The following is a 14207-nucleotide window of genomic DNA, read 5'->3' as shown; positions in this document are numbered from 1 at the left end:
TCCCCGTTGTAATCCGTCATGCCTGTCTTCTCCCCACTGGTTGGTAGCCTGTTTAGCCCGGACCGCTTATTAGAGATGAACCATCCAGCTCCACTGGAGGGCACCCCTAATAAGGACATGTTCACTAAGTATGGACTAGTCGCTATAGCTTACACTAAACTATGGCATAAATATACGAAAAAGAACCCTGAAAGTCAGTGGCCACTGATAGGTTCCTTTGACGAAAATAAAATAAAAACATTAGAAATAGCGCTCCAGAAGAATAAGACCACGCCCACTATGCTCGACAGTATCGGCATGTGGCGCAAAGAAACGGAACAACGAAAGAAAAGAGAAGAAGCAAAAATAGGGAAAGAATTACGAAAGGCAGCCCACCTAGCCGCGAAGCAACTAGAAGAAGAAATAAAAGAAAGAAAAGATACTATGCGAAACCAAGAATCAGGGTCGACAGGCCAATGTCCTGTTAGGACCCCCTCTGCGCTCTACCCTGAATTGCCCTCCAAACAACGGGCGAACGATGAGTTACTACTAGGTCCCCCAATCATCTACATGCCCCCTCCATATGCCCCCTGCCGACAAAGCTTTCACGCTCCGAGTGTGAGCGAAAGCGATCTCAGTGCTAGTGCACCAGCCCTCACGGCCTTTGCACCAGCCACATTAACAACCTCATCAGACGACCCCGAGTCTAGCAAACAATCATCAGCCAGACTAAACAGGTTGAGCAAAGATGAGCGGGATGGGATCGACAAAATAGCAAAGACATTAGTAGAACGAAGGGAGAGCGAAGATTATACAATGAGCGTATATAATTCACATGCCGACAGCCACAGACGGCATTTCATCTTGCGATTCAGCTACTACACCCTGAACGCGTATGAAGATAGGTATCAAAGTAAGGGTCCCGCTAAACTAACAACACTGTATAGGAAAATTGATGTTGGAGATGGGACTGAACGTGAGGCGACGGAGCTCTTCATGCAGATGCTTGAGGTCTTCCGCCACCTCACGGAACAGAAACCAGAAGCCAAGGCTACAGTCCCTGAAACGACCTCGGTAGAGGTAGCCAATACTATGATGCCTATCAGAGAAGCAGCCCCTTACTGGATCCCGCCACGGGGCCAGGGAACGAGCGATGATATTAATAATGAAAATGCAAAGGGAAGGGTTGTGTACAATTGGGTTTACCAACCATGGGACCGACAAGATATCCTAACCTTTAAGCAAACCCTGCCCGACTTAAGAAAGAACCCGACAGCATTTTATACCGAATTAGGCACAGCCTTGGGCTCGACGATAATGACTTTAGCAGACATTGACTTGTTCTTCGGGTTATGCCTGCCAGCTGACGTGTGGAAGCAAATCCGGAAGGCTGACCACACGGATCTGTTTGGACATACCTGGGACCAACTCGGTAAATTAGATAGACAACGAGAACCTGGAAGGAAACCAGTGAAAGACATACTGGAACTCCCAGACAAAATAGTTCAGAAATTAAAGACACTGATCCCAGAAAGAAAGGTAGACTGGTCGATAGTCACGGCCTGTCGACAGAAACCGCAGGAAGATGTGTCAGAATACTTCTCCCGATTCGAGACAGTGTTCTCCGACTACAGTGGCCAAGACATGACCACCGCAACCGGACAGCACCTGTTTGTACAAAATTACGTAAAGGGTCTAACACAATGTATTGGCATTTATATAGCGCACTACTTACCCGTAGGGTCCCAAGGCGCTTCGACCGCTGCGAAACCCTTCCTGGCTTCCCTGAGAGATGGTCCCTTAATGGGTATCTCCAGGGTGAGACCAGGCATCCCCGGCGGTCTGGTGGGGCCGTTAGTGAAGATGAGGCAAGCTAATGCCCAGAGTTGCCGAGTGTGATCGCTGATCAGAGTGGGCACCGAGGCGAGAGAATTATCGAGTCCGCTGACCCTGGTCCAGAAACCTGCCGCGGCGGGAATCGAACCCTGGTCCCGGGCCGTCCTCTGCTCTCGGGTCTGCCGCCTCTAACCAGTGAGCCACACTACTTCACTACACCACACAAGAGGTCTCCCAAAAGCTGCAGACAAGTGAGAGTAGTTGGGGGGCCTCCAAACCTGCAGCTATCCTTCAGATGGCTCAGTATTACGAGCACCAAAAGAATGAGAATGATAGGGCGTCCGAGAAAAAGAAGAAAGATTTAAAGGAAAGGGTGATGATAGCCCAGATACAAGGTATAACGATAGGACGGGAACATCAAAGAGGGAACTACCAACCAGCCGCCCCTAGAGATCTACCTCCTAAAGATCACACTCCCGCACCCCACCCTGGACGTAGAGACATTAGCAACGACCAATGTGCCTTCTGCAAAGGGTTCGGCCATTGGAAATACCAGTGTCCGGTTATGCTAGAGATGAATAGAAATAGGGACTCCAGGGATATGGCGAGTGGTCCAAGAAATGGGGTACAAGGACGAGGGCACGCCCACGGCACCAACAATGACAGATCAGGGAAACTGAACACATTTGACCGTCCCCGGCAGAACCAATATCAGCTGTCCGAAGGTGAACATGCCCCCGACTTTGCATAGGACTGCCAGGGGCAAGGGAGGGATCCAGTCGAGCTCTGTGTTGACCAGAAAGGTCCTTATGTCACCGCTAAGGTCCTGGGTACAGAGTCTCCATTCTTGGTAGACACTGGGGCGACACGTAGTGTGTTATCAAAACGACTGATTCCAAGGGCACCCTTGTCTGGCTCACACATAACGTCGATAGGTTTCGATGGAACGCCCTCCACTAACCCCCTGTCCGTACCTATTTCCTTTGATCTAGAAAACAACACCACTGACGCGACATTCCTGCTTTCCTCCAACTCCCCTGACGCCATTATGGGCATTGACTTACTGAAACATTTTCGAGCTACCATTAGGTGTTCCCCAGATGGAATACGAGTCATCCTATACGACAACCCAGACATGCCCAGATCCCGTCCCCCACGACACATGTGCCCCATAACTGACGCTGACATGTCCTTGCTTGACACCCTGCCCCCCGTACCTGTGGGCCAAAAACGACTCTGATGTGGGGCGAATGATGATTGATCCTATTCACATAACTGTACGACAGGACGCTATGCTCCCGAAACTCCCGCAATATCGGATATCCCCAGAGGGTGAGAAGGCACTGGTAGCGATCATTCAGTCTCTGGTAGATGCAGGAGTGGTTGAAGAGGTGGTTAGCAACGTCTGCAACAGCCCAATCCTACCTATTGTTAAGAAGCAAGGTGAAGGAGATGAGAAAGCGTACCGCTTCATCATCGACTTACGAGAGATTAACAAAGTGGTTGTACCCCAATATCCCGTAGTCTCTGATATCACCACCATTTTGACCCTCATCCCGTCCACCGCCACCACCTTCACTGTTATCGACCTTAAGAACGCGTTTTTCTCTATCCCCATCCATCCAGACAGCCGTTATCTCTTCGGCTTCACTTTAAAATCCCGCTCGTACCGATTTTGTAGAGCTCCCCAGGGGTACACTGAAAGTCCCAGCATTTACAGCCAGGCCCTCAAAAGACAGCTGGATGCCTTCCAGCTACCAGAGGGAGTGGTGTTGATCCAATATGTCGATGATATCCTTTTGGCGGCCGACACCACCCCGCTTGCAACGACAGCCACCGTCCAACTCCTACACTTTCTTGCAGAAAATGGCCATAAAGTCTCCAAAAAGAAGTTACAGTTCTGCCAGCCACAAGTGACTTACCTAGGCCATCTTCTGTCCAAAGAAGGGAGGAAACTTACCCCTGACCGAATCCAAACCATCCTAGACACCCCCATCCCAAAAACACAAAAACAGGTCCGCTCTTTGGTTGGCCTAACCTCTTTTTGCAGACAGTGGTTGCCTAATTACAGCCTCATTGTGAAACCATTACTTGCCCTGCTGACCAAAGATGTCCCCTCCCCGCTTCCTTGGACCACTGAGTGTCAAGCCTCCTTTAAGGAATTACGGGATGCACTCTGCTCGGCACCCGTCCTCGGAACGCCGGATTACTCCAAACCCTTCTCCCTCTTCACCCACGAAAGGGAGGGATGCGCATTGTCTGTCCTGACTCAATCGATTGGTCCTAAGCAGCGCCCTTGTGCCTACTTCTCCACCACTCTTGATCCTGTAGCCAGAGCTTTACCTGCCTGCCTTCGAGCAGTAGCTGCCGCTGCTGTCTCTATCCGTCAGAGCGAGGGAATCGTACTTTCCAACTCCCTCACTGTATTAGTGCCCCATGCAGTTGACACCCTTTTGAACCAGACAAAGACCCAACACCTGACTAGCGCACGACTGACAGGGTACGAGTTGACTCTGCTTGCACCCCACATCACACTAAAGAGATGCACGACTTTGAATCCTGCCACATTGTTACCCCTGCCTGAAAACGACCCCGACGTTCCTCCCATACATGACTGTGTGACCCTCACAGACGAACAGACTAGGAGTAGGGTTGACCTCCGAGACACTGCTTTTCCTGACCCCGATGGAGAGCTATGGGTAGACGGCTCATGCATCAAACTCCCAGATGGCACCACTTCAGCTGCCTATGCAGTAACGACAGCCCGAACAGTAATTGAGACAGCCTGCATCACACAACGATCTGCCCAGGCAGCAGAGCTGATAGCCCTCACCCGAGCATGCATCATAGCCGCAGGGACCACCACGAACGTATATACGGACAGCCAGTATGCCTTCGGAGTGGTCCACCATTTTGGGCTCCTGTGGAGGGAGAGGGGATTCCTGACGTCCCACGGCACCCCAATCCTCCACGGAGATTTAGTGTCCGCTCTGATTGAGGCAGTTCTCCTCCCCAAACAATTAGCGGTGATCAAATGTCAGGCACACAAAAGGGTGACAGACTTAGTCGGACAAGGGAATGCATTAGCCGACATCACTGCACGAACCACAGCTGAGAATAGGACGGTGACACGCATATATGTGACCAGGTCACAAGCAGAAAAATGGAGTGACACAAGGGAAATGATCAGAGACATACAGTCGGCCAGCACCCCTCACGAACTGACTAAGTGGGCAAGGGTGGGTTTGAAGGACGAAGAGGGTTGCTGGCGAACGAAGGATGCAAACAAGTGGTTGCTGCCCGACTCATACCTGATCCCCATACTGACAATGGCACATTCCCCCGCACACATAGGATCTGCACCCATGATCGAACTCATTTCCAAAGTCTGGCACAATGACAAAATCCCCGACTCAGCCAGACGCCTAGTTCAGCAGTGCCTTATCTGTCTGCAACACAACCCCGGGAAAGGAACTGTAGTACCCCGGGGAGGGTTTGGGACCCCCAATCACCCCTTTGAGGTCCTTCAGATGGACTACATCCAACTAGAGAGATGCCAAAACCTGAAGTATGTACTAGTCATCGTATGTGCCTTCAGCAAATGGGTGGAGGCCTATCCAACCCGTGACAACACTGCCATGACTACTGCCAAAGGACTACTGAAGGAATTCTTCCCTCGCTATGGCCTTTGTCGAATTTTATGGAGCGACAATGGCCCCCACTTCATAGCTGAGGTTATCCAACTAATCCTAAAGGGGTTGGGGGTGAAGCAACGGTTTCATGCGGTCTTCCACCCCCAATCCGCCGGTCTAGTGGAACGCCATAATGCCACACTGAAGCTGAAACTGGCAAAAATAGTGGCCACCACTGGACTTAACTGGCCGGATGCCCTCCCACTGGCTTTGTTATCGATGCGCTCCACTCCCACCAAGCACCATTTGACCCCCTACGAGGTCGTGTTTGGGCGACCGATGAATCTCTGGACTGCTCCCAAACCGACCTCCATTCATGACGTCCCAGACGTCCTACTATCTGATTATTTGTGCAAGTTAACCAAAACGTTGTCTGTCATTCATCAACAGGTGCAGCAAGCCATCCCCGATGCTTCCAGGGGCCCCGGCCATGACATCCAACCGGGAGATTTCGTGCTGATACGAAATTTCCAGCGAACCAAGAGTCTGGAACCTCGGTGGACGGGCCCCTGGCAAGTGCTGATCACCACCCGAACGGCGCTCCGAGTGGAGGGGAAGAAGCACTGGCTGCACGCGCATCATTGCCGGAAGGTCTCTGCAAACCTAACCACGACAGAAAACGTCAGCGCCCAAGAAGAGCTCCTGAGCAAAGACCGACCGATATTGGACTGTTATCCCGATACTGAGGCACTCGAACTTGCAAAATTCTCTGATCCCACTGTGCCATCCAGAGAAGGGTATTTCCTGCGTCGAAAGGAGGGAGTTTCGGCTAAGTAGGCCGCGGACTAAGTTAAAATCTCAGAACGGTAACCTAAACACAATCAAGGGTTACCGGGAGAGAAGCTAAACGAAGTCTGTGGTTCTGCCCGCTACCGAGCCCCCTTGAAGGTGATGGAAGCGCCAGATAAGAAGATGATGGAAGCAACAGGAAATACCCAGTATAGAAATCCAAAGACTGACAACTTGCACAAATCAAAGACAATCGCACTCTTCATTGTCTTCCTCTTCTGCCTCCTCCTCATGACCTCCTTCTGGATTCTGGAGGAAAGCACACCGGCTCATGAGGCATTGCTACCTACTGCACCACCGACACCCCTGAAAGAGCATCACCTAATCTCTCTGTCGCCTCAGCTCCGAGAAAGGCGCAGGGAATTTTGGAACAATTCCTTCGTGCAACTGTTGCACCAACACAACCTTGCTGCAAATGCTACAAACTGCTGGATCTGCGGGCTGCTCCCGCATGCTACAGGACACTCCATCCCCTTCATCCCTTCTCCTTTCTCAGTTTACGGCTCCTGCCTCGCCTGGCTGATCCTCATGCAAGAGAGCCACAAGGACAACGCCACCTCCAGCCGGACAGTGTTGCACTTCTACTCTGGGTTCTGGCTGAACAAAACCGAAAAGACCTCTGTTGCTCTGTGTCCAGCGCTTACGGGCGCCACCTTCCTTAAAGACATTCCTGCCAAAGAACGAGTCGAAGTACAGGTGCTCCACAATCCAGCCAGGACCACCTTCTCTCATCTGCAAAAACAAACTACCGCTACTCTGACTGTGGCCCTGTCTGTTATCAATGTCACAGGTCTTGTGTGTCTCGAAGGCCATGGAACGCAGCTGGTGGGTCACAGTGCCTGCCGAATCACCAGAACATTGGACTCAGTTGACCCCCCTTCCTTTGTTGCTTCTCCGAATATGTACTTTGTGTGTGGCACCAAAGCTTACACCTGGCTCCCGAGAGGTTGGAAGGGCGCATGTTACATTGCCTTCGTTCTTCCACCCACATATGTAGCCCCTGCCAACCATCACCGACAGAGGCGTGCAGATGACATTGGACAAGCCGACTCCACCGGAGCACAGTTCCTAGATGCAGCAAAGGGACTTGTTCCTCTGTGGGGCCCAATGGCAAACAGCCGCGCTATCCGACACCTGACCCAGGCAGTAGAAACAACGATCAACATCACGGCTGGCATCCTCGCCAACAACACTGCGGAGCTTCAGGCGGTCCGCCTTGTGACCCTTCAAAATCGCCTTGTCCTGGATGTGGTCCTAGCCGACCGAGGAGGAGCATGCCGCATCATCGGATCTAGCTGCTGCACCTACGTGCCAGACAACTCGCCTTCAGTCTACAAAGCCATTGAACACCTCCACAGACTCTCCTCGGAGGTTCACCAGGAGCAGGAAGGATGGTCGCTTGGGAGCTGGTTTTGGGACACTTTGAGGAACTGGGGTTGGAGGTTGTTTTCCATCGTGCTGATACCTGTTGTGATCTTATGTGGGTGTTGCTTAGGTATCCAATGTCTACCATCTTTGTGCGGCCTTGTTTCCAACTGTATGTGCCCAAAGACTTTGGACTTCCGAAATGAGCACATGAGTCCCCTCTATGAAGTAGAAGTACGTGGCCTTATGGGGATAAATACAAACTGACAAGTTGGCGAGATATGTTAAAAGGGAGGACTGTGGAATTCTAGTTTGTGAGCTAAACATTATCTGCGCCAGCTTGTCACCCACGTACAACGTGCACGACCACCATTTTAGGCATCATGGTCTCCCTGTCCACGATCGATCGCCAGCGCGCCCCTCTGACCCAGCAAGCATCCTCCGCGCACCCTGGCTCCCCCTCCCTCCCCTCATGAACATAACCCTTCTGCATGACCCTGTCCTTGGGAGTCACGCCAGCGCCTGACCAACACCTCCTCTCCTCCGATGAATGCCCCTCTGTTGATCAACCTTCCCTCCGCACTGGATTGTCCACGAGGCATGAATACCACTCCTTTGATGACCCCTCACCCCGCGTCCAGCTGTCCACACAGGTCCGAAGCCATCGCCTAAGCCGGGAGATATCATTTACTGCCCCTTATTGTATGAGGTCGCTCTCCTTCAAAGGACCCTCTATTGATCCAGGCCTCCCCACCCCCTGTGATATGATCAGGCGCACACATCCTAAGACTCGGCAGAACACTCAGCTGCGTGATGACCCCCCTCCTCTTATCAGTAGGTTGAGGGCCTCTATTGTGAAGGTATATGGGGGTGGGATTGACACGAGGATTGCGGGGATGTCTTTTTCCGGGCTTCACAATGTTCCGATTATAATAAAGAAAGGTCACATGCCATAAACCAGTGTATAAGAGGCCAGGCCTCCGAGAGGCTGGCAGAGCACCTCGAGATGATACCTTGTTGTCTGATCTGATGTGTTCTGCTCCGTCGGAATAAAACTTCTGTTTCCTGCCTTCTGGTCTCCGGCGCCTGCCTCATTGCTTGGTAAATTTGAATGGTACAAGGGCGGTTAGCGCCGGGCAAATCTTGAGAAAGGTCCTAGCCCTACCTTTTTCCACAGTGTGACATGGCTCCTGAATGTTTGATGTATTTTCAAGAGTGCCTCAACCTTAACTCGACTGCAAGCGAGAATCCAGAATAATGATACAGTTGTATTTACCGAAAGAGAAGTGGAGGAAGGTATTGCCAGTCTATCGTGTAATAAGGTACCTGGCCCAGACGTTATTCCACCGGACCTCTTTAAATCTAATCCCTGTCCAATGCCAATGATGAAGGGGAAAACTCAAAACGCGTCTGGCGGAGGTGACAGGGACAATGGAAGGCTGATTCCCTTTGAATGTATGTTTGCAGCATTTCATTAAATTGGTGCATTATGAATTCCACCTCGGCGTCTCTTCAAAAGGGGCAACTCTTTTTGATGTTTTATTAAGCAGCTATGTCCGGCCGCGGAAGAGATACACTGAAAGTGTGGGCCTGTGATGAATTTAAGTTAAGGTTATCGTGTTTACGGGAGGTGGTGCCAATGGAATGCAGAGAATGCAGCGCATTTTTATAAGACTGTTGCCTTTCACCCACTGTGGTGTTTATGACTCTTTAAGCAATTTCAAGGCATAACTCACTTGAGGATTATTTTTTGGTGGGGCTACACGAACCAGAAGGCCGTCGGATCGACCACACCCACTGGGGGAGGTTCGCAAGTACAAGTAGTAACACCGCCATTGCCCTGAATTCTTGCTGTTCCAATGCCAATGATGAAGGGGAAAACTCGAAAGGCGTTTGGCGGAGGTGACACGGACAATGGAAAGCTGGTTCCCTTTGAATGTATGTTTGCAGCATTTCATTAAATTGATGCATTATGAATTCCACTCGGCCTCTCTTCCATAGGGGCAACTCTTTTTGATGTTATGTATATATATATATATATATATATATATATATATATATATATATATGAAACAATCCCTGCTGCCTCTCGCCCGGAGCCCAGTGCTGGAAACCGCTGCGCAGGAAGAAGAGAGGAGACCTCAGGTGCAGTGAGCAATGTTTTCTTTATTGTACCCTCGAGGAAGCGGCACACAGCATGACGTTTCGGCCTACACAGAGGCCTTGATCACATATATATATGCTGTAGATATGATTTCTAGCAGTTCAGGGGGGTTGTGTGACAAGGCTCATGATTGTTTGACGTATTTTTAAGAGTGCCTCAACCTTACCTCGACTGCAAGCGAGAATCCAGAATAATGATACAGTTGTATTTACCCAAAGAGAAGTGTAGTAAGGTATTGCCAGTCTATCGTGTAATAAGGCACCTGGCCCAGACGTTATTCCACCGGACCTCTTTAAATCTAATCCCTCTCTTTGGGCATCGATTTTGGTAGCGGTGCTTAATGCAGCAGCGAAGGAAGGGTGTCCGGAGTCATGGGGTATCTCCACAATCGTACCTGTGTTTAAAAAGGGTGATCGCAGCTGAGCATTCACGGGCGAATTTGCGGATTTTTGACGATTTCGTGATCAGCGAATCGCACAAATTTGCCCCAAAATCCGCAAATTCGCAAGCTGCGAATTATTTTGCTTGGTCGCGCTTGAAAAATATAATATCGCGCGCGTGGCGTTGACTTACCGTGATTCTAGGTCCGCCGAGTTGTTTTTCTTGCTGTGTGATCGCGTGAGAGTTTTTCGAACACAATTACGTTATCGCGGCTCGCCATCTTGCACAGCGAGAGTTTGACAATGCGAGTACGTCATAAAGGCCTGCGATCACCCATTGCTGGAGTAAACAATGCCGAACACGTAGATGCGGCGCGCAGCTGACTTCCGGCGGGAGATTTGAACAGCTTGCGTTCCTGAAATTGCAAAAATTGCAATTCTGCACAAGAAATCCACTGCAGGAAGCATAAAACTTGTGAAAATTATGATTTTGATCAGAATAACTCCTCAGATTGACATTTGGCTGCACTTTTTGGTGCAAGGAGTCAATTGGGGGGGGGGAGTGCCCCAGAGTCTCCAAGTTCCTGTTCTTGCCCAGCAGGCTCCTCCCAGTGCTTTGTCCATGTCCTGGTCACTTTTGATTTGGATCTGGAGCTGGAAGGATTACTTTTTGTGGCTGCTGGATACTTGTATTTGAGGACTTTTTGGACATTGGAGTTTGGATCACTTTTGGACTTGAGATTTTACTAGTAAGTTGGTGTTCTTTGTTTGGGGCATTGCAGTTGAGGCAAATACAGTTTTAAAACTTTTTTTACAACTTAAAAAAATATATATATTGTGGGTAGCCACAGTATCGAGTAGGCCTAGTGTTAGTCATGGGTGCATGATACAACTGTTTCTGTGATTTTTTTTTAACTTAATTCTCATTTATGTTTGGAATTTTAGCTCACTGTTATATGTTGATTTTTTTTTAAATTTTGGGGTGACTGTAAAGCCTCAATAGCCAGTAGGCCCAGGTGTAGTGAGTGGTGCATGGACCTAGTCTTTCTGTGGGGTATCTTGAATTTAAACATCATTGAGGGCATGGATGGCATTGGATTGGGGTGATTTTTGTTTTTTTTTTCTCGACTTTTTGGGGTGGTGTTGGGGCCTGGCCATGTGGGTGGGGCCATTTTGAGGCCTGGTACAGGCAGGGCCTGGCCATATGGTGGGGGTCAAGGGGCAATTTTGAAGCCAGGCAGTATGTTCAGGCCTGCACCCAGTTTGCCTTGCTTTGAACCATTATGCCCAGGGGTATTCAGTGGTGGATGGACCTAGTCTTTCTGTGGGGTGTCTTGAATGTAAACATCATTGAGGGCATGGATGGCATTGGATTGTGGTGATTTTTGTGTGTTTTTTGACTTTTTGGGATGGTTTTGGGGCCTGGCCATGTGGGTGGGGGCCATTTTGAGGCCTGGTACACGCAGGCCCTGGCCATGTGGTGGGGTCAAGGGGCCATTTTGAAGCCAGGCAGTGTGCTCAGGCCTGCACCCAGTTTGCCTTGCATTCAACCATTATGCCCAGGGGTACTCCGTGGTGCATGGAGCTAGTCTTTCTCTGGGGTTTCTTGAATGTAAACATCATTGAGGGCATGGATGGCATTGGATTGTGGTGTTTTTTGTGTGTTTTTTGACTTTTTGGGGTGTTGTTGGGGCCTGGCCATGTGGGTGGGGGCCATTTTGAGGCCTGGTCCTGGCAGGGTCTTGCCATGTGGTGGGGGCCAAGGCTCAAAGGGCCATTTTGGAGCCAGGCAGTGAGCTCAGGCCTGCACCAAGTTTGCCTTGCTTTCATCCATTTTGCCCAGGGTGCATGGACCAAGTGTTTCTGTGGGGTGTCTTGAATTTAAACATCATTGAGGGCATGGATGGCATTGGATTGTTGTGATTTTTGTATGTTTTTCGACTTTTTGGGGTGGTGTATGGGGCCAGGCCATGTGGGTGGGGGCCATTTTGAGGCCTGGTACAGGCAGGGCCTGGCCATGTGGTGAGGGTCAAGAGGGCCATTTTGAAGCCAGTCAGTGTGCTCTGGCCTGCACCTAGTTTGCCTTGCTTTCAACCATTATGCCCAGGGGTACTAAGTGGTGCATGGACCTAGTCTTTCTGTGGGGTGTCTTGATTGTAAGCATCATTGAGGGCATGGATGGCATTAGATTGTGGTGATTATTGTGGTGTTTTTGGGGCCTGGCCATGTGGGTGGGGGCCATTTTGAGGCCTGGTACAGGCATTGCTTGGCCATGTGTCGGGGGTCAAGGGGCCATTTTGAAGCCAGGCAGTGTGCTCAGGCCTGCACCTAGTTTGCCTTGCTTTCAACCATTATGCCCAAGGGTACTCAGTGGTGCATGGACCTAGTCTTTCTGTGGGGTGTCTTGATTGTAAACATCTTTGAGGGCATGGATGGCATTGGATTGTGGTTATTGTCGGTGTGTTTTTAGACTTGTTGGGGTAGTGTTGGGGCCTGGTCCAGGCAGGGTCTGGCCATGTGGTGGGGGTCAAGGCTCAAGTGGCCATTTTGGAGCCAGGCAGTGTGGTCAGGCCTGCACCCAGTTTGCCTTGCTTTCAACCATTATGCCCAGGGGTACTTAGTGGTGCATGCACCTAGTCTTTCTGTGGGGTGTCTTGAATTTAAACATCATTGAGGGCATGGATGACATTGGATTGTGGTGATTTGTGTGTGTGTTTTTTTTTTACTTTTTGGGTTGTTGTTGGGGCCTGGCCATGTAAGTGGGGGTCATTTTGAGGCCTGGTCTAGGCAGGGTCTGGCCATGTGGTGGGGGTCAAGGCTCAAGGGGCCATTTTGGAGCCAGGCAGTGTGCTCAGGGCTGCACCCCGTTTGCCTTGCTTTCATCCATTATGCCCAGGGGTACTCTAAACATCATTGAGAGCATGGATGGCATTAGATTGTGGTGATGTTTGTGTGTTTTACGACTTTTTGGGGTGTTTAACTGATGTTCCTCTCGCTTCCATTGCTTTTAGGTGCACAAGAGAACCACCAATGCCAGGAAGAAGTCCTGCAGCGATGTGTGCAGCGATGTGTGCAGCACAACGTCACGTGACGTCACATGTGTCCTCAGACAAGACAACTCTGCAACCCGTGCAACTGCGGCCTGCTGTTCTGACATCTGAAGAAGATGGCCCCAAAGAAAGGTGGCCGTAGCGCCTCAGCGAAAAAAGTTGCCAGTGCCACTGTCAGTAAGAAGGAGCAGAAGAAGCAAGTGGCACCACCTACCAAGGAGACTGGTGTGCCCACCGACACCTTTTTTGGGAGAAAAAAACTATGCCTGCAGCAGCAGCGGTGTCCGTCGGGGACCAAGCTGGAAGCAGCTCCTCCGCTTCATTGGGCTCAGTGCCACCACGCCAAGTTATGTCCAAGACCAAGAGTGCTTCTGCGACAGCCACTTTGGTTGTTCAATCACCATCGACCAGTCATGTTGGCTCATCACAAGAAAGTACCTTCGAATCAACGCCAGGTGTAACTCAGCTGACGAGTGTCCAACAACCACAGCCGCAACGACAACCACAGGTGCAACTAGTACAAGCGCAAGTACATGGGCAAGGAGAAGCACAAGGAGAGGCGCAAGGAGAGGCGCTAGGAGAGGCGCATGGAGAGGTACATGGAGAGGCGCAAGGAGATACGCAAGGAAAGGCGCATGGAGAGGTGCTTGGAGAGGCGCAAGGAGAGGAGCATGGAGAGGTGCATAGAGCGGTGCAACTAGAAGTTCATGGAGCGGCATAACTGCCTACAACGCTTGTTCCTCCAGAAGTAGGAGCACATCAGAAAATTGATATTCAAGAGTTATCATCCGAGGAAGCCACTCCTCCTGAGGATGATTCATTGTCTTCCAGATCCCCAGTAAGAATAAGGTCAAGGAGGGCTTCTACTACTACAAGTTCTTCTTCAAGCCCCCTTCATTCTGATGACCTTGATCCTGATTGGAACCCACAAATGCAGTCTGAGAGTGAGGCA

Source organism: Lissotriton vulgaris, chromosome 9, assembly GCF_964263255.1.
Source record: "Lissotriton vulgaris chromosome 9, aLisVul1.2, whole genome shotgun sequence".
In the NCBI taxonomy this organism is placed as follows: domain Eukaryota; kingdom Metazoa; phylum Chordata; class Amphibia; order Caudata; family Salamandridae; genus Lissotriton; species Lissotriton vulgaris.
The sequence above is the reverse complement of the archived record's forward strand: the minus strand, read 5'-3'. Positions refer to the sequence as shown.